Source organism: Podarcis erhardii (assembly GCF_964252035.2).
Source record: "Podarcis erhardii genome assembly, chromosome: 3".
Classification (NCBI taxonomy): domain Eukaryota; kingdom Metazoa; phylum Chordata; class Lepidosauria; order Squamata; family Lacertidae; genus Podarcis; species Podarcis erhardii.
The window spans coordinates 106614492-106635660 of record NC_138507.1 but is presented as its reverse complement, the minus strand read 5'-3'; the positions used below and the strand labels follow the sequence as shown (position 1 = coordinate 106635660).

The following is a 21169-nucleotide window of genomic DNA, read 5'->3' as shown; positions in this document are numbered from 1 at the left end:
TATTGAATTCAGTTAAACTTACTTCTGAGTCGCAATGTAAGAAGGCATCATTTCCCGTTCCTCCCAGTTTTCGTCACACGCAGCACTGTTTCTGCTCTGCTGCAGTTCATCTTCCACCAAAAGCTACAATCTTCATCTCGCTGTCTGCTGCGGCAAAACTGCAAAACTTAATTACATCATATCATTCCACTCCTTTTATTTCAATGCAAAAGAGAGGGGAGGGGGACTTAATCAATTACATATTGTTTGCAGACTGAAAGCAACAACAGTGAATACCAGTCGTATTCACTGGATTGATTTATGTGCTGCAATTGGGGCGAGCAGGTGAACAATAGCATTTTCTGCCCCCATTTCAATTTTTGCTGGAATTCTACGACTTCCAGACAGAAATGTATAGGATTCACTGTTGTGAGCAACTCAGCACCTCTGTGCATGCCTAAAGATTTCCTGAAGGGAAGAGGGTCTTCTTAGCAAATACACACAGTGATTATCCTGTTTGTTGGTTTTGGTTTTCATCTGCTGGGGAAAAAGTAGCATGCTTCTATTGGTTTAACCCACAGCGCCACCCGCATCCCTCCTCTGTCCCTAGATCCAGGTAATATGGGAGTTCCTTCCACTTCCAAATAGCTGGGTTCTAAGTGTGGGATAAGATTTTGTTGACCTCCCTGCAAACAAATCAACAGCAGCCAGTGTCAACTACACCCCCTGAAAACTTTGTGCAAACTAACAGGATGAACATTCTATAAAAAGGTTGCCCAATTACTTTTAACAAAAAGATGCAACAAAGAGAGAGCTTATTGTAGTACGAGGAGATGTATTTCTTAATGCATTATGGTAGGTGCGGGGGTGGGTGGGAAGCAAAGTGCTATCAAAGTGCAGCAACCCAGGTTAGAGTGCGTTGTCAGGAATAAACACAGGAGCCTCCTGCCCTTCTTCTGATCATCACTGATTATTTCCTTTCAGTGTGCTGGCCTGTACACGGCAAAGGGCTGAGAGCAAGGCGAATACACCCTTTCCCACAGCTCACAGAACTTTTGGAATGAATAGGAGCCTAGGCCCGAAAATGCCCGTGTGAGTGAGTCGTACTCATGTGAGCCACACCACCTCACAGTGGGCAGATCACATGAGTGGGGCCAACCCATTTGTGTAGGTGTTTATGCAGAGCAGCCCCTGCCCACACAGACGTTTCTGCATGTGGCGGAGGAAGGTGTTTTAATGTCCATTGAGTCCCCTGAGAGACCAGCCAGAACCTGGCTCCTCCTCCCTCGGACTCTTTCCTCTTCCGGCTGATTATTATAAGAACGATGTAACCAAGCACCAGTGCCTGAGTTTGCTTTCTCCCTCTGCCCGCCAAACTCCTTTTGTGTTGTGTCTCTTTTAAGTCGCATCTGCACTGTCCGATTAAAGCACTCTTAGACCATTTTAATACAGTGGTTTCCCAATGGGTGGTCCGTTCACACAACAAAAACTACCATCGAGATTTCAACATTTTCAAAAGACTTGGCTTTTGAAAAAACAGAGTATTCAGCTAACCAGGAACCACAGCTCTAATAAATATGGAGTACCCTAGGTACTGGCGTTTCTTAAGAGTGCTGGGAATTGTGGATCTGAGAGATTTGCACCCTTAACAAACTACACTTCCCATGGCTCTTTGGGGAGAAGCCATGACTGTCAAAGTGGTAAAGGTAAAGGTAAAGGTAAAGGGACCCCTGACCATTAGGTCCAGTCTTGGCCGACTCTGGGGTTGCGGCGCTCATCTCGCTTTACTGGCTGAGGGAGCCGGCGTACAGCTTCCGGGTCATGTGGCCAGCATGACTAAGCCGCTTCTGGCGAACCAGAGCAGCGCACGGAAACACCATTTACCTTCCCGCCGGAGTGGTACCTATTTATCTACTTGCACTTTGATGTGCTTTCGAACTGCTAGGTGGGCAGGAGCAGGGACCGAGCAACGGGAGCTCACCCCATCACTGGGATTCGAACCGCCAACCTTCTGATTGGCAAGTCCTAGGCTCTGTGGTTTTACCCACAGCGCCACACACATCCTAAAGTGGTATAAGAGTACTTTAAATGGACGGTGTGGATGTGACCTTAGTCCCTGCCCTCAGACTTAGAATGGCTGCTTACCCGATCACAGGGCGGGCAGCTATTGCGGCCTGTCGCACCAGGCCCTTGCCCTTGGGAGCAAGGTCAGGGCTAGGCAGCCGTCTGTGGGGAATTCCCAGACCAGCTGCGGGAGATTGGCGGGCTTTCCTGATATCAGTTTATTTGAATACTAGCCAATATGGCCAGGTCAGTTGGGCAGGGTTTGTTCCCCTTCGTGCCTTGCTTCCAGGGAGGGGGGTCACTGCGGATGGGTCCGTGATATGTTTTACTATTTACATTTGTAAGCCATTCTGGGAGCCTTTCTTTGGCTGAAGAATGGTGTAAATAAAAACTATTTAAAAATGAAATAATAAAGGAATCTGACGATGCAAGGATCCACCACAAAAGTAAGTCAGTCAGCAGGAATCTACCAGATTTGCACTTCCCAAATAGGGTTGCTACCTGTAACATAGCTGGTACAGTGGTACCTCAGGTTAAGTACTTAATTCGTTCCGGAGGTCCGTACTTAACCTGGAACTGTTCTTAACCTGAAGCACCACTTTAGCTAATGAGGCCTCCTGCTGACGCTGCACCGCCGGAGGACAATTTCTGTTCTCAAGCTGAAGCAAAGTTCTTAACCTGAAGCACTATTTCTGGCTTAGCGGAGTCTGTAACCTGAAGTGTATGTAACCTGAAGCGTATGTAACCTGAGGTACCACTGTATTCAACTCTCATAAACAGTGTGCGGGTGGAAATTGCTGAAATCTCCATGAAAATCCATATGTATGGCAACCCATGTCAGTAGTACGTACAGAGAATTTGACAAATTTAATTAAAAGTAGCTGAACCCCCCTTTTTTTATTTCACCAAAAACGCTCAACAACTTTGCCAATAAAAGCCCAACAACTTTTGTGTCCAGATTTTCACTTTTTGAAACATGACAAACCTACAAAACAATATGTGAACTGATATGCAGCATTTCTTCCAAATATATCCAAATTTTGCAGTACAGTTCACCAAACAACCAAGGTTTATAAAACAGCATATATTAAGGCAGAGGGTGCATATAAGTGAAAGTAACGTTAAAATGCATTATATTGGGGGGAAACTGCTTGCAAAAAAATGTGTACATTAGTAAAGAAAAAAAATACTGCAGAATTGCAGAGAACTGAATTTAAGATGGGGAAAATGGGAACTGAAATGGACAGACCCTTCCATCCTTTGCCGGGACATGAGTGAACCAGATCTAAGAGGCGTCTCAGCCAGAATGCAAATGTTCAGCATGGGGAAGGGAAAAGCTGTAACTAATAAAAGTTGCGCAGAATGAAATCAATCCCAGCTTGTGTATCGTCTTAGAAGGCAACTCAATGCAAGCAGGAAATAAGCTGTCCTTCGCAGTACCATGTAAGCCAATGCCCTCAAATATTGTTATGTGCTCCCCGCTTCCCAGAGCAGAGAGTAATTCCAAGGGCAGAATTATCAGGTTTAGATTCCGTTGCATGGAACCGGAGAGTTGTGGTGTCTTTGTAATATTTCATTTATAAAATACACAAACAGAGCATAAGCGGTGGCAAACAGTAACTCCTGCAAGGGATCAGTTCTGCTCCCACCCCACGCCTCAGAGTTTCAGAAAGAGAGAACTTATTTCACCTTCAGCCTCCTCACACATTCACAGCTCTGTATGTCTCCAAATCCCCAAACTGTCCAACTGCTGTTTCTCACAGCTCACTAGGCCGGCCCCAGACATATTGCTGCCTGAGGCAAAGGACAAGATGCCCCCCTCTCCACTCCATGGACAGAAGCTGATTGGCCTGGCAGCTGAATTTTACTTCAGCGCCTAAGGCAGCAAGCTAGTTTAGGGGGACCAGGACAGAGCATGTGGCAGACATATTTCCTTCCTTCAAGCAGAGGGAAATGTTTGAGGTTGCTCAAGAGGAACACTCTCAGTGGAATGCCACTGCTGGCCTTCGCCTGCCACCAAATACCTAATAGTAGGGCTGGCCCTTCCTCATTTGACAAACACCACAGACCCTGTCACGAGCGATCGAAGTCCTGGCTGAGGACGTCGAGACCGGGGGCAAGATGGCGGGGTGGGAGCAGGAACGAGAGTCCAGAAACCAGGGGTCCGAGAGTCAGGAAGCTGGGAGTCACAAAGTCAAGGGTCTGAGGGTCGAGAAGCAAGGAGTCAAGAAGCCGAGGTCTGAGGATCAGGAAGCAAGAAGCCAAACGCAGCGAGGCAGGAAACGTGTTGCTGTGGCAAAGAGCCGAAGGGAAATGCTGACCTTATATCCCTTCCGGCTCTAGCCACCAGGTGCAGTGAGTTACCAAGCGGCCTCACCTGTGCAGCCATGCCTTGCCTCTCCAGAACAAATTTAGGAAGGTCCCAGTCCTGCGAAGCCCTATTGGTCACAGGGCCCGGCTCCTGCACGCACTCCTGACTGATCCTCAAGCTACCCTTCTATTCGCTGAAGGGCCTTCAATCCAGTATGAGGGAGGGGAACTGATTTTTGGTGATTTTATTTTCCCCGACATCACCTTTCAGACTATCCAGAGTGAAATATACTCAAATCTGCTCCAGAAGTTAAGGAAATTTCTCTGGGTAGTCTGAATGGTGATGCCAGCATCTGTGGTGTTTGCGGGTGGGGCAGAGCAAGGAGTTGCAATAAAGGATGGTTCCAATGAGCAGCCCTGCTCCTTTAGGGGAAAGGCAATCTTGTGTCGAACAGGAACAACCACTTACTTGCCAGACCTGGAAATCCCCTACCCAGAGGGCCTCAGCCTTGTTGGGATTCAACTACAACTTATTGGCCATCATCTAGCCCCATCACAACATCCAGGTCCTGGACCAGCATTTGCCTGGCTACACCTGATTCAGGTGCAACAGAGAAATAGAGCTCGGCCATAGCTCAGTGGCAGAGCATCGGCTTTGCATGCAGAACGTCCTAGGTTTGAACCCCAGCATCTCCAGGTTTGAACCCCATGTCACCTCGCCTGATGCTAGATGAACCAATGGTTTGATTCACCATAAGGCAGCTTCCTATGTTCCTGCGACACGCTGCACTCCAGATCTCTTAACGAATTTCAACATATGCCAAGTTTCAGAGTTCTTCAAAGTCAGCTATAAATAAAGACGGAAAGAATTGGGACATGTGCTAGCAAGGCAGCCAGGGCATCTGCTATGGCAGGCATTCGCTTGGGCAGCTGGAAGAACAGAAGATAAGAGCCAAAACTGAGGAATTCCTTTGTCACACAACACTCACTGGAAATAAACATGAGAGGCCTTTTAAAAAGGGAAATGTCACGGCAATGCGCAAGGCATGTGTAAAAATGTTGTGGATATAAAGAGGAAATGCAAGAGGGCCCTGGTGTCGTTTATTGGGATAATGGATGCTGTCGATAACAGAAAAATCGTCTCTTGCTTATTATCCACGTTAATGTGAATTTCTGTGTCAATATGCGACGGAAACAGGGTTACAATAAAGTAATAGTTCTCGGAGTTTATCTGCTTACCATACCATGGTATCAATTTACTTGGGTCAGTTGCAAATTATAGGCACAGTTAACTCTGTGTGTTATGCGGCTCCTAAGGACCTGCCCAGACATGCTCTACAGTTTGAAATGAGAGACGTGGTTTCTTGGTAAATTCAAAATGTTCCTCACTCCTCTGGGAAACGTATATAGGGGGACCAGTTAAACCAGTACAGTTACTGAGTCCATCCTTCTCTAGCTACTGTTTCAGAGCTTGACCAATTTAGTAGCCTTGAGGGGCTGAAGACCTGGGCTCAGGGCTGACCAAAAAATACAAACAAGCAAGGCTTCCAAAGTGGCCAGCTGCCATCTTGTGGGAGCTCCGATGTTTAACAATTGGGACAATGTTTTGTTGGTGGGACTGCCTGGGTTGCTACTGACATATGACGGGGCCTTTTCAGCCACAGCCCCCCATTTGTGGAATGTCCTCCCTGGGGAGGTGTGTCTGTCTCCCTCATTACTAACTTTCAGGAGAAAATTAAAAATATTTCTGTTTATTCAGTTTGATGGCTGAATGACACTGTTTGCGGTGACCATGAGATAACATGAGATAACTGTTTGTATAATATATTTTTTTTTAATGGTGTTTGGTTTTCTTTTCATTGCTGTTGCTGAGTTTGCCATCTTGGGCTCCTTCGGAAGGAAGGAAGGAATAAAAGTAAAATAAATCCCAAAAACTCTTAAAAATATATATGAGAACTGTGCAGCAATTTATCTTGGGGTCTACTGAGAGATTACCTTGTTGGGAGACCCTGAAGAGCAGATCCTGAATCTGGGACTGAAGGGATAACACCATTGTCCTCTGACCAAAGAGTAAACTGTAGGAAATTACGCTGTCTGGCAAGGAAGCCTCTTAAGAAAAACAGGCCAGATCAGATCAGATGATATTATTAAACCCTTCAAAAAAGGCTTATGGGTTAGGATAGCAGAAATCCGTTTTCCCCATTGATGCTTGTCTTGGCTGTCAGAAACAGATGCAAAGCTATCCAGAGGCCATTACAGGTAGTAAGGGCTAGCTTTGGGCCTACCACTCACTTCCTACCTCAGTCAATTAATTAGTCTGAGAACAAATCCCTGACTCTGCCTGTAAAGGCCACTAAGGGCCAAATTACAGACAGTGAGTGAGATCTGTGATCAGCTCTTCCAAGGTGTTGGTTTGGATTGTGAATATGGAGCTGGGAAGATGCATTTTTAACCTCTCCCCCCGCCCCGCACCTCCGATATAAATAAACCATCTTCCTGAAGTTTCTAATAGCATACCCTCCAACATTTCTCCGATGAAAATAGGGACGTCTTAAGGAAAAGTGGGACATTCTGGGATCAAATCAGAAACCGGGGTGGCTTCTGTAAATCTATGACCGTCCCTGGAAAATATTCTAGCAACAGTTTCAAGGAATGGCAGGGGTGTGTGAATTTATGTGAGATAATCCGTGCAAGGTGAGAGGGTCAGCCCACCCACCACCCACCCAATTTTCTGTCCCTGATTCAGCTGCTTTTAGAAAAATTAAATGACTTTGGGATATCTGTTCACATATCCCTGCTTCCTGCGTACCATGACCCTCACAATGCATATCTTCCAGCAGCCAACCAAAGAATTGCTAGAGCTGACTTCTGGCTGATTCCAGGCTACCACTACCACTGCCTGGTTTCTGGTTGAAAACAACCTGGTGTTTTATTCTGGTGGTGAAAACAAGCAGCTGGTGCCTTCAGCAAGACATTGGTTCTGCTCTTCCCCCCATTCAGAGAACATCTCCTACAGAGAAGAGACATCGCCTAGAATATAAGTTAAAACTGCATCTAAAGAAGTTCATGGATCAAATTCACAGCTGATTGACATTGCTTTTTCTTTTAACATGGTGAAGCGACCACAAGGTACTATTTTCAGCCAACCGTGGTGGTGAATAAGTTTTAGGAATGCTTCAAATAACAAACGCAACTCTTCGTCACCAACTCCTGGGCTCGGCACACATTTCAAAGGTTTTCCAGGATGTGGTCAGACATGATCTTGGCACAGCACAGAGACGGGGTCGTCAGAGACTTCCAGGAAAATAACAATAGTTGAGGTGTGTGTACCCCTTCAACATCATCTGAAGTGAACACAGACAAATATGTTCCTTGCAATTCTCCTGTCTTCCTTTCTTTGCTCGTTTTCCAATGGTCCCACTATCTCTTTGGCTAGTTTCCTAATAAAACTGTGCAAGATATGACACTAAACCACCACAAAAGCCAGCAAAGGAAGGTGGTGGAGAGAGAATTCACAGCAGAGATGAGGAAAGACAGAGGAACCTTGAAAGCCTCTTCAGCATCTTTTGGAAGATCTGCAGTGTTATGCCTGCACCAAGCCAGAATTGGAGCAAACAGAAAAAAGCTCCACTCATTATTGCATTGTTTGTGAAAGACTGCAAATACTGGAAAAAGGCTCATGTCCAAAGATATCAAATAATTCCATCCCACTTTTGAAAGAATCTAGCAAACAGAATCAATGTTGCAACCTCACCATGTGTTTTTGTGTGTGTGTGTGTGTGTGTGTGTGTGAAAGACAACAACAAATGCATTAACAGAATGATCTGTGCTAACAAAAGGTTTTTAATTGTTCGTTGTGATTCTGCATAATCAAAGGGCCATGTATTGCAAACAGCAGCCTGTGAGGTTAAACACACAGAAGAGGCCTCTGGTTTATTTTTATTTATTAACAACTGATCTGTTATAATTAAACTCTTTCGTCAGATGGTGGCTTTGGAATCCAGTGCGTTCAGTTCTGTTCATCTGAGCACTACATTAACTTGCAAGACAAGTTATACGGGCGCTGCCAAGGTTCAAGAAGAGGACAGAGCCCTCAAAGCTATGCCAGAACAGGTACTACTCACTCAGGCTGTCATAAATACTTGACTCAGATAGTAGCTCTGGAATCATATTTGCTCAGCTCATATCTCGACTTTTTACAAGCTATTATCATGTGTTATCACTCATGGCCAGCTGTCACTCTACATGAAGTAATCTGTTTAGCCTTGTTGATTTAATATTCTTGTTGTTATCTTCTTTGCCAGTTTCGAGTTGGCAAAAGTAACTTCTAGGCAGTTCTAAACCTAGATCCTTAAAGGGTGGGTTATTTTTATACTGCTAGCTTGTGATAGTTTTCCTACGTGGGAAAATTGATTCACCATCCCTGTTACTTGTGAAAGTGACAATAAGAATAACAAGGCAACATCTTGGAATACACTTTTTAAAAAACCCATATAAGTAGATTTGCTCAGCTGAGTTCAGCTAAGTGCTACATTACTGGCAGGGTAAGTTACTCAAGCTTTGCCAAAGTTCAAGAAAAGGACATAAATCTTAGAAGTCTGCCAAGATAGGTAACAACCCTATCAGTATTACTCAATATGTTGGCCCATAAAAAGCCAGGAGAAAGGAAAGTGGGAGGCTTAGGGTACCCACGAAAAAATATTGTGCAAATCGTAGGCATTTTTTTTCAACACAGTTAAGACATAAGGAAAGAGTGTGGCTTCAACACTCAGCAAAACAAAATACATTTATTATTATTATTATTATTATTATTATTATTATTATTATTATTATGTTTACCTCCAGATGATCCTCCTTCAATACACGGCTAACATCCTTAAGCAGAAGAAAAGTTTTAATTTAAAAAATCGTCTTTAAGTGATGATAAATATGATACTGCAAAGAGAGAGAGAGAAGACAGAAGGTGATAATTTGTTTAATAAATTATTATTATTATTATTATTATTATTATTATTATTATTATTATTAGTATTATTAGTATTATTAGTATTAGTATTATTAGTATTACACCCTGTCCATCCAACTGGTTTTCCCCAGCCACTCTGGGTGGCTCACAGCATATATCAGAGCATACTAAAACATCAAACATTAAAAACTTTCCAATACAGTTTATGTGATAGAATAGTACGAAAACAGCCAAAATGTTTATATATTCAAAATCCTTGTTTCCACTATCAAATACAACTTCAAACTACAGGTAAGAGTCTCATTGCTGAATGTTTCTCTGCAGGGGAAAAATCCATGCACATAGAAAACTAGGGGAGAAAACTACCACCCAACTTCTAATTTTCTATGTGAAAGGCATTTTTTTATGTTGTGTGAAGCTTAATGCACAGTGGAGGAGAGCGGAACACTTTTTCAGCCCAAGGACCATATTTCCTTGTGGGCAGCCTTTGAGGAGCGGGCACTGATGGACAGGACCAGAGCCAAACACGGACAGAGCAACAGATGCAGACCTTGTCTCTACATTCCAGCCACGCAAGAAAGGAGCACTGTCATAGTTCAAGGACATGTTCCAGCCATGCAAAAACACTTGAATAGGCTGTGAACCAAGCCCAGTGAGGGGTGTGGTCTGGGGGGTAAGGGAGTGGCTTAGTGGAGTCCAGAGCATTGCACAGAGAGGCCTGAAAGTTCTCCATCCTTGATGAAATGGTATAACCCATGTATTGGTTTACCATCTCATTGAGAACTAGGTTTCATAGTTGGAAGACAATCTAATCTTATAAAGTCTTTCATTCATCGGGGTGTTTTAAGGCTTACGACATGAGGCCAATAATTCAGAAAAAAGGTAAGCAGTATGTCAGATTTGAGGTTATACTACGAAGCATCCTGTCTCTGTTGGCTTCAGGAATGGATAACATTAGAAAACACTGATGTTCTAGATTTGGAGGGTCATGATAACAGATTTGGTTGGCATGCATATTTATGGTATGAAAAGGTAAAAGTACATAAAGGATTTTTTTTTTAACCATTTGGTAAGAAAATCAATCTATGGTGTATGGGAGAAATATAAAAACTTACTAGAACAGAAAACACCATGGTGGCTTTCCCCACTTGAAACAATATTATTGAAAAAATTGAATGTAAAAAAATAAATGGGCAACATATAAAGGGCTGTTAATGGAGGTGGAGAGTCAACTGAAATTAAAGAACTTTGAAGATATAAGAGAGTTATTAACAGACTGGCTACAATATCACCAATTAAATGATGCATTTAAAAAAGACAAAAGAATCGGATTTAGTAATGAAATTTAAACGTTTGTAAAAGAGCTGTTGGAAAGTAAGGTAAAATTACTGTCTAAAACAAAAAAAAGGTAAGCAGTGCGGGCAACAACAATGGCGGCAGTGCGGGCAAAGCCCCGGTGAGGCCGGTGGCATTGCAGTGGCGGGAGCCAGATCTGCCGCCTGAGGCAAATGGCTTCACCTTGCCTCACTGATGGGCCGCCCCAATGGGTGGTCTCTAAAAAGAATAAAAATAAAAGGCAGGTGAAGGACGTGAAAGATGAAGACGAAGCAAAGGAACGGGCAAGGTCTGTCAGTGGTTTGGAAAGACAAGAGGTGAGACCTATGAGAAGAAAACCAGAGTGCTCAGGGCAAAAGGCCCTGCACATAACCCAGCTAAAACGAAACATTAAGTTAATCTGCATTGGCTGCAATCTTGACAGTGAAGATGTACCTTTTCCTAATCTTCCCCTGCCCCCAGCACCGCACCCCCCCCCCAGCTACAAGGAAGATCCTGGGATATGAAGACGAGCCACAATAGCAAAGTTCCACCTCCACTGTGAGAAGCAGCATGACTCTGAACCCCAGCTGCTGGGAAATCACAAGTGGCAGAGTAGTGTTGCACTCTTGCAGTGCTTGCAAGTTTTCACAGATTGGCTGCTCTAAGAACAGGATGCTGGACTAAACAGGCCATTGGTCTGATGCAGCAGGCTCTTCGATGTTCTTAAGAGTTATGGCCTCAGAATTCTGCAGGGCACAAAGAGAATAGCGGGACACAAGATTTGGGGGGGGGGGAGAGTGGGTTAACTGAAGGGGGTAAGCTGGGAAGGGGAAACTGGAAAATCACAGAAGAAAGGGAACGTTTGGCAATCAATGGAGCTGCTGTAGATATTGGGATAAGCCCTGGTGGGTGAGGTTGAAGAGTGTATTTTTTTTAAGAGAGTGAGAGGCACAGGTGATGTGGTTGGGGGCTTTGGAGAGCAAAGGGTTGATCTGACGGCCAAGGTTTTGGGGAGGGAGATGAAGTAGCAACAAGATGTGGTATATTGTAGCTCTGAGCCACGTTATGATTTTGGCTTGTAGTTCTGAAGTCCAGGGACTTTGGCCGCCCCGTGTATTTAATTTCCTTCTATCAGTTCTTCAGACAAAATATTATGTGTGCGTTAATGCTGAAGAGACGCTAGCCTTTGACCTTGCGATTCCAGAGGGAACATAAAACTGATGTCATCCAAGAAATAAAATAATTAAGGCATATCCATAGATGCACGGCAAACTGGGGGACGTTGTTTTCTTTGGACAATGAACTGATGTATGCTCAGCCATATGGACACTGACATTTTAATGCTTAGTTGTACTCTTCCAGTCCCAGCGCACCTGCGGTACTAGTGGTTTTGCTTTCTGATCCTAATTTCCCACAGTGATAGTATGTCAGCAGCAACAGCCTGCAGAATCTGAAAACCTGCATTTTACTTTCCTTATGAGCTCTGTGGGTTTTCTAAGTCATCCAGTAGCTTCAAATTAAAAGAGGCATTTCATCTGGAGGAATTAATCCCCAAACTTTCCATTGTGAGTTAACCTTGGGTGTGTGTCGTTCCCCCCTCCAAAAAAAAATTCAGCTGAGTGATTTTGTTATCACACCTGCAGTACAGTTTGGCTGCTGGGCCATGATCCGTGCACCATATCATTAGATGTCAGGGGAGAGAACGTACGTCAGTGGTGCAACACTTTACTTGCAGAAAGTCCCAGGTGTGGCAGCACCTATGCTTTATAACTCCCTGCCTGCTAGGTAGGCCTTCTTGTTATATTGTTTTAGGGAGCTTCCAGGCAACCTGTTTGTGGAACATTCATCCCGATTTGTTTGCAGGGAGATTAGATGATGATGATGGCTATCTAATGAGCATTCACTCAGATTTGCTTTGGGTTGACGTTGCACTAAAGCAAAGGGCATTTTCCCATCACTGTAGTTTGTCAAGGGTACTGGGAGTTGGGTGTGTGTGTGTGTAAACTACAGTTCCCAGGATTCTTAATAATAATAATAATAATAATTTATTATTTATACCCCGCCCATCTGGCTGGGTTTCCCCAGCTACTCTGGGGCGGCTTCCAACAAGACACTAAAATACAATAACCTATTAAACATTAAAAGCCTCCCTAAACAGGACTGCCTTCAGATGTCTTCTAAAAGTCTGGTAGTTATTTTTCTCTGTGACATCTGGTGGGAGGGCGTTCCACGGGGGGGGGGGGTGTGCCACTACTGAGAAGGCCCTCTGCCTGGTTCCCTGTAACTTTAGGGGAAGCTATGTGCTTTAAATGTGTGGCGTGGGTGCGACCTCTGTTGGGTGTTTCTTTTCAACTTGTGAAATGCGCTCCCCACATAACTCTACCCCCTTGGGCTCTCTAAACCTGCAAATTTTCATAATAGCTCCGTAGGTTGGAACATGGTGATGATAACACCAAGGTTGCAGGTTCAATCCCCATATTCCTGCATTGCAGGCAGTTGGACCAGAAGATCCTCAGGGTCCCTTCCATATAATATGGCTTATTCTAATACCAATTATACCCTATGAGTTAACAGCTCTGTCTTGTGCTTATAGATCATACATTCTTAAAAGAGGTGGCTCACTTTAACAACTTGTGTTAATTCCCTGAATGATGTGCAATTTCCCTAGCAAGAGAAGAAAGCGCTGACCTTTTTATATATGCCAAGGGACAGCCCGGTAAATCTCGAGAGTTCTGGTGATTTATCTGTGGAGGAGCAATCCTAAATCACAACAGCTGCAGGTCAGCCTCCCACAATGCCATCTGGGGCCATCCTGGCCTTTAAGGTCACCGCAGAAAGATTCACGTTGTCACTTGGACTCCTGACTCTTCTAGAGCTGATGGCTAAACCTCCACTGGCGTTGTGAAGGTCGGGCCTGCCCTGTGAAGCTGCATGCAGCAACAGCCTAGTTGCCAATCGGCAGGAATCGCAGGATCACAGAGTTGGAAGGGACCACGAGGGTCATCTAGTCCAACCCCCTGCAATGCAAGAATCTTTTGCCCAGCACGGAACTTGAACCCACAACCCTGAGAGTCTCATGCTCTACCAGCTGAGCTATCCCAGCTGGCAGGAAAGGCTCTATCTATAAGGATTCCCTTAACCTGCCACACCAGAGTGTGAAGGAAGAAAAAGGACAAAGTTTAAGAAACAGGAAAGTGTCCTTTCATAATTATTTCAGTATGTTACTAAACGAAACCTTACACAGCCTAGCGAGCTGTTTTGTGGCCAAGCTGGATAGCTTTCAAGGAAAATGAGGCGGTGGGCGGTGGGGAACAACGACAAGGGTTTGAAGAATCAGACTGAGCACAGAACATGTTTGTATTAATGGCATTAAAGTGCAATTCCACCGGTCTACCACTGCCATTTGCATCCGAGTTTTCTGGGACAGATTCCACCAGCTTTACCCATTATAAACAGCACTTCTGAGTCCTCCTGTGGAACAGCTTCCCCAAAGCTTTGTACTTAAATGCGATCGTTTAAGAGCTGCCCGCTCTTTTCTCCAGAAGAGATGTTGTGTCTTTAAGCTGCACAAAAGGGAGACAGTAAGAGCTGTTCGACAGTGGAATTTGCTGCCAAGGAGTGTGGTGGAGTCTCCTTCTTTGGAGGTCTTTAAGCAGAGGCTTGACAACCATATGTCAGGAGTGCTCTGATGGTGTTTCCTGCTTGGCAGGGGGTTGGACTCGATGGCCCTTGTGGTCTCTTCCAACTCTAGGATTCTATGATTCTATGTGAGACCATCAGCCAGTATGTTGCATCACTAGAGGGAAGCGCACCTGTTAGAGTCTTCCTGTTGTGCTGCTGTTGAAGATAAAGAAGCCCTGCCAGGAAGAAACAAACAAACAAAATTAGCAACAGTAAGTTAATGGTAGTTAAGTGTTCTTGGTTTTCAGCCTTTAAGGACCTTGGCCGGATGCTCCTTGAGCAAGGCTGGAAAAAATCCAGGAGGGACACAAAAAGAAAAAGAAAGTTTAATTAAAATTTTATTATCCTCTTTCTCTTAAAAATTCCCTGGTTTAAAATTAACACTAGTAGGCCCTAATCCAGCACAGAGTAAGGTGTACTTATTGAATTAATTGCAGTTGTGTTGGATTAGGAGTACCATTCTCGAAAAGACCTGCTCCTGTGTCTTTAGTGGCAATTTGATTTGCGGAAAACAAAAGCTTTAGTTTCTTCACAGCATGGGGCTGAGCATTAACATCAGTTGCTAAGGCCTGCACATCGTGCTCTCGTCAAAGGCACAGGACCAGGCGGCAAAAGTTTTCAGACACAGCCAGCCCCACTTCTCAAAAAGGAATCTAAGCCATACTGAGTAAAAGCCTTCCTTCCTGTTAAAACAGGAGAGGGGAACCTGTGGCCTTGCAGATGTCGCTGGACTCCAGCTCCCACCACCCCTGATAACTGATGTGAAATGCCTGCAGATAAAAAACAACAACACCTGACTCTTTGAGGTCAAGCCTGAGATGTATGACCAACAGGTTATATAAGAGTATTGTGGCAATTCGTGAACCAAACAGCACAGACTCTTTGGGTCAAATTACATGTTACGTGAATATTTTTATTTTTAAGGTTTGTTTAAATACAGAACACATTCTTTTTGCACTTTTGCTGCAAGAAGCAATTTGAGGGAGGGGAGGACAAACAGTAGCTGAGTAGAATTTGCAGTGGCACATTGATGCAAGGGGAAAGGGCTAACTCTTTCCCCACTGCCAGGTCAGATTGGGGTCCCATAAAACTGCTTTTTCTTGCCAGTGTTAAGCAGACCTTTCTAAAAGCATATTTCACAAAACGTATAGCTTAATTTTTACTTTTTACCTCACAGAGGAGCATATTTTTTTCCTTCCCAGTGAGTTAAACTGCATTGATTTAAATCTCCTTACTCTGGCAATAGCTGGTCCCTTCAGAGTTTGGTTCCAGATTTCCTCAGTTTCAAACAGTAAACACTGCTTCCACCAAAGCCTGCAGATACAGCTTTTTTGGGGGGTGGAGAAACCAAATTAAACCAGTCAATTTAAAGCAGCAGAGAAGGGTCCAGTTACCTCACGGTTGCTCAGCAAGGTTGAGCTGAACATGACACGAAAAGAAAGACACCAGCCAATGTGTGTGAGAAGATTTACTCAGATTGATCTGTTTCTGAAAGCATCTGTGAAGAAGTGTTAAAACTTTACCACTATGGTTTTCTGTGTTAATAATGACTATATTCAGACCCTGAAGAAGCACACTCATTTTCTGTCTCAGTCAATAATCTATTTAAGGCTGTGGGCCATGTCAGACATAGGTATCTCAGCCTAATAAACCATGGTTCATTAGGCTGGGAATGATGTGATGCATTCCTTTTCTGTACTCCTTTGTCTTCCAGTATCAGTACTTCTGTTGTAGTTTGTTTAAACCAGTGGTGGCCAAACTTGGCCCTCCAGCTGTTTTTGGACTACAACTCCCATCATCCATAGCTAACAGGACCAGTGGTCAGGGATGATGGGAACTGTAGTTCCAAAACAGCTGGAGGGCCAAGTTTGGCCACCACTGGTTTAAACCATTCTTTTCCGTTTGTTTAAACAGCAGTTACTCCTTACATCAGAACCAGGAAACTGTGGTTTAATCATGTTCTACACATGAAGTTCAGACCAGGGGCCCCAAACTAATTCTCAGCCTTATAAACCATGATACAGTGGTACCTCAGGTTACATACGTTTCAGGTTACAGACTCCGCTAAGCACTCCAGAAATAGTGCTTCAGGTTAAGAACTTTGCTTCAGGATGAGAACAGAAATCGTGCTCTGGCAGCACGGCAGCAGCGGGAGGCCCCATTAGCTAAAGTGGTGCTTCAGGTTAAGAACAGTTTCAGGTTAAATATGGACCTCCAGAACGAATTAAGTACTTAACCCGAGATACCACTGTAGTTTCTTTAGTCCTTGGTGGCAAAAGAAAAGTTATAGGGGATTCTTGAGTGAATACACACACACACACACACACACAAAATTTCCACAGTGTGCAGTCCATACACAATCTAGACCTCTTGTGTTTTATTGTATTTTTAATATTTTGGTGACGCGGGTGGTGCTGTGGGTTAAACCACAGAGCCTAGGACTTGCCGATCAGAAGGTCAGCGGTTCGAATCCCTGTGACGGGGTGAGCTCCCGTTGCTCGGTCCCTGCTCCTGCCCATCTAGCAGTTCGAAAGCATGTCAAAATGCAAGTAGATAAATAGGTACCGCACGTTTCCATGCGCTTCTCTGGTTCACCAGAAGGTTCTGCTGGCCACATGACCTGGAAGCTGTACACCAGCTCCCTTGGCCAATAAAGCGAGATGAGCGCCGCAACCCCAGAGCTGGTCACGACTGGACCTAACCTTTACCTTTACCTTTAATGTTTTGTTGGAAGCCACGCAGATGGATGGGGTATAAATATTATTATTATTATTATTTGCCCCTACTAAGTGCATATTGAGAAACTGGTTTCAGTCCGAGAAAAGCTCACTACAGATTGATTCTGCGTTACCCTGCACTGTGTTCATTTCAAAACAGGTATAAGATGGTCCCAGGAATGGGGAGTGTATCCAAATCAAATGACCAGGCTGAGGGTTTTCTCAGGTGTATCGAATAACCACACTGAAATAAAAAAATAAGGTCTTCTATATATAATAAATGTTCATAAATGTACCAACCAAGCACGTACACAGCTATGGGGACCACATGTCTGGAGCAGCTCAGAAAGACCACCCTGAAACCATTTTGACTCCCAAACTGACCAAATGTTTTCTCTGCAAGGAGGGAGGGGGTGAGGGAACTTTCCCATTGTCTCAGGAATTGGGTAATCACCATCTCAAAGGAGTGGCCAGACTACCAGGAAAGGCAATCAGATAAGGCATTATCAGATAACCTGGCAGACAGGAAAAAACAACATTCAAATTTCTGTTGTAGACCACCTTTTGGTGGGGGGGTGGTCTTGGGTTACACCCCTTCTGTGATGTATGTATGATGTATGGAGGGGTGGTCTTGAGCTCCAGGGCAGGGAATTTAAAATTTAAAATATAAGGGCAGGCACACCTTGGTTCAGGGTCCTCCTCCTTTCCTGCGTGTGAGGGGAGCACCCTGAGGCAACAGTTCAATAAAGATCAGGCTTACTAGCTGCTTTGCTTCTCAATATTCTCTGGTTGGCCTCTGTTATTTTCTCCTACCGATGGAGAACCTACAAAGGACTCTATAAGGGCTCTTGGGTACCCCATAAGGGAATAAGGGCAGATTTTGTTTATTACAACACCCACCCAGGATCGGCAGGATCTAGAACAGTGGTTCCCAACATTTTTTTGGCCATGCCCCACTTAAGTATCTCTAAAATATTGATGCCCACCTCCCCCAACATATAATTCTTATTATTCAAAAAGTGAACTCCTATTCATGTGTAGGAAGCCTAAAAGGTCCATTCACTGTTAATAACTCATTCTCAAATTACCCCCCTTAAAAATCAATTTTTCCCCGTTTGGAACCACAGATCTAGAATCAGTTATAGATAGGTAGCCGTGTTGGTCTGCCATAGTCAAAACAAAATAAAAAAATTCCTTCCAGTAGCACCTTAAAGACCAACTAAGTTAGTTCTAGGTATGAGCTTTCGTGTGCATGCACACTTCTTCAGATACACATTTCAAAACAGTTCAAATACACTTCTTCAGATTCTGAAGAAGTGTGCATGCACACGAAAGCTCATACCTAGAACTAACTTAGTTGGTCTTTAAGGTGCTACCGGAAGAGATCTAGAATCAATCTAAGAAGAAGAGTTTGGATTTGATATCCCGCCTTTCACTCCCTTTAAGGAGTCTCAAAGCGGCTAACATTCTCCTTTCCCTTCCTCCCCCACAACAAACACTCTGTGAGGTGAGTGGGGCTGAGAGACTTCAGAGAAGTGTGAACAGCCCAAGGTCACCCAGCAGCTGCATGTCGAGGAGCGGGGAAGCGAACCCGGTTCCCCAGATTACGAGTCCACCGCTCTTAACCACTACACCACACTGGCTCTCTAGATTGAAAACGGCATGTTGTGAATGATTCTGGATCGAGGAAAACTACATTAGTGTGTACGTAGCCTTTGGCAGGAAGTCTAAGGATGTTTAATTGGAAGTAAGCTCCGCTGAAATCAATACATTTTACTTCCAAGCATAATGAAAGGAGAAATCTTTTTGATCTCCTCACAGCCACCATTTATTGATGGAACAGTGAGAACGCCCTCTAGTGGCCAAAACTAGAGCTGTGCTGCATCCTAAAAGATCAACAAATAAATGTTTTAGCTGCTCCAGACTAATGCAATTAACCCCTCTGGAATATGTATTTCATGGCTGAAGAAATTCTTGTGGTAAAAAGAGTTTGTTTGTTTGTTTGTTTGTTTACAGTGATGTTTGTCTCATATTCAAAGTTAGTGAGTGAGCATGGGTTTGGAAAAACCTATTCCTCAAAGCTACATGCAAACCACACATTTAAAGCACATCCCTTCCCCCCACCACTACCACAAAAAGAATACTGGGAACTGTTGTTTGTTAAGGGTGCTGGGAACTGTAGCTCTGTGAATTACAGTTACAGGTAGGTAGCCATGTTGGTCTGCCGTAGTCGAAACAAAATAAAAAAAAAATGGTCCAGTAGCACCTTAGAGACCAAATAAGTTTGTCATTGGTATGAGCTTTCGTGTGCATTCACACTTCTTCAGATACATGCATACGAAAGCTCATACCAATAACAAACTTAGTTGGTCTTTAAGGTGCTACTAAGGTGTATGGAAGTGAGAGCTGGACCATAAAGAAGGCTGATCGCCGAAGAATTGATGCTTTTGAATTCTGGTGCTGGAGGAGACTCTTAAGAGTCCCATGGACTGCAAGAAGATCAAACCTATCCATTCTTAAGGAAATCAGCCCTGAGTGCTCACTGGAAGGACAGATCCTGAAGCTGAGGCTCCAATACTTTGGCCACCTCATGAGAAGAGAAGACTCGCTGGAAAAGACCCTGATGTTGGGAAAGATGGAGGGCACAAGGAGAAGGAGACGACAGAGGATGAGATGGTTGGACAGTGTTCTCGAAGCTACCACAGCATGAGTTTGACCAAACTGCGGAAGGCAGTGGAAGATAGAAGTACCTGGCGTGCTTTGGACCAGGGGGTCACAAAGAGTCGGACACGACTAAACGACTAAACAACAACAACAAAGTGCTACTGGAAGGAATTTTTTTATTCTGTGAATTACATTTCCCAGGGTTCTTTCTGGGGTGCTTTAAAGTTTATGGCATGAACAAAACATTCAGTTGGCACTTCTTGCCTACAATATCAGTCGGCCTCTGGTATAGTGTGATCTAGCAGGCTGGAATTGCTGAAACCTGCTCCTGTCACTTCAGAGCTTGCAGTAAGAGGTAGGGGCAAGTCAAGTGGGGCTTGCAGGAGAGTGTGGGATGGGAAGGTGAGAAAAGGGAAGAACGTGGACTGATGAGTGAAACAGTGAATTAGTTTAAATAAACTTCAGGTGTTCCCATTCCTAAAAGCTTGTGGTTCCCTGAAGCACACCCATTTACAAAGAAGGATTTTAAAGAAATTAACCCGTTATCAATCTCCTGTTTGGGAAAACCAACCAAGTACAAACTATTCAAGCCAACAATAATTAAATAATGTGCATAATCAGAAAGTTTGCTTCCCACATTCCATGTACTACCACCCACACACCTGAAAAGCTCCTATCATCATCATCATCATCATCATCATCGTTATTTTTTTTATTCATTGCCCATCCTTCATCCTAAAGGTCTCAGGGTGGGTTATAGCATTTTTAAAAAATATTTAAAACAACTTAAGGGCAGGAGAGAATCAACCTCCTGGCTTCTCGCTGTGGCACAAAGCTACTATTTTTAAAGGTTACTCATTTCCAATGCTGAATCAAACACGCATTCATAACCGTGTTTTTCCCTTCATTAATTACAGTAATCTGAAGCCTCAACAGAAGACATAGCATGATGAGCCATTTTGTTTTAATCACCACATTAGTCTACAACTTGAAAACATTAATCTAATAATCAGGCTTGCAAATGCTGACGGTTTATGGAAATGTAATGGAAATCCAGCAGCCATTCAAGCGAACATCTGGAAAGGGCATTTTGTGGAGCTAATAAAATAAGAGAGTTTCAGAATTGATGCCAGTAAGCTTTGTCTCCTCGTTGGGTTTGTTCCCCCCCGCCCTTCTCTCATCTCTTTTGTCTTTTCAGTTCGTGCTGAATGTGAGATCTTGGGAAGATGCACTTTCACACTATTAGCAATCTCCAAAGGGACCTTGGCAGCCAATTAGAGGGGCCAGTGGGAGAAAAGGACAAAAGAACCAAATGCAAAAATCAATATCAATATGAACTATCTGTGCCCTCTTGGCCCAAGACTTGCAACCCAGAGACTTACATTTCTTAAGGGATTAGGATACACTTACGAGAAACTCTCCAGGAAAATAAAGATGGGGACAGTCTAAAGGAGGCTTTTTGAATTTCAAT

At 43.9% G+C, this 21169-nt stretch overlaps 2 long non-coding RNA genes across 8 annotated transcripts in view; one reads left to right on the top strand and one right to left on the bottom strand.

Moving 5' to 3' along the window:
* Positions 1 to 21169, bottom strand: part of LOC309338052 — a 286413-nt gene that overhangs the window by 223086 nt on the left and 42158 nt on the right. For 3 of the 7 annotated variants that reach the window (XR_014154635.1, XR_014154636.1, XR_014154637.1), the window contains exon 1: positions 23 to 532. This is a non-coding gene — a long non-coding RNA (uncharacterized lncRNA). Of the gene's footprint in view, positions 1 to 22; positions 533 to 6348; positions 6485 to 9192; positions 9289 to 14448; positions 14494 to 21169 lie in introns of those variants that run through there. The other 4 variants (XR_014154631.1, XR_014154632.1, XR_014154633.1 and 1 more) reach the window with 4 other exon arrangements.
* LOC309338062 lies at positions 4122 to 20781 on the top strand. The gene is made up of 5 exons (XR_014154656.1): positions 4122 to 5720; positions 7354 to 7482; positions 8338 to 8466; positions 9199 to 9316; positions 20616 to 20781. It is a non-coding gene; the product is annotated as an uncharacterized lncRNA (long non-coding RNA).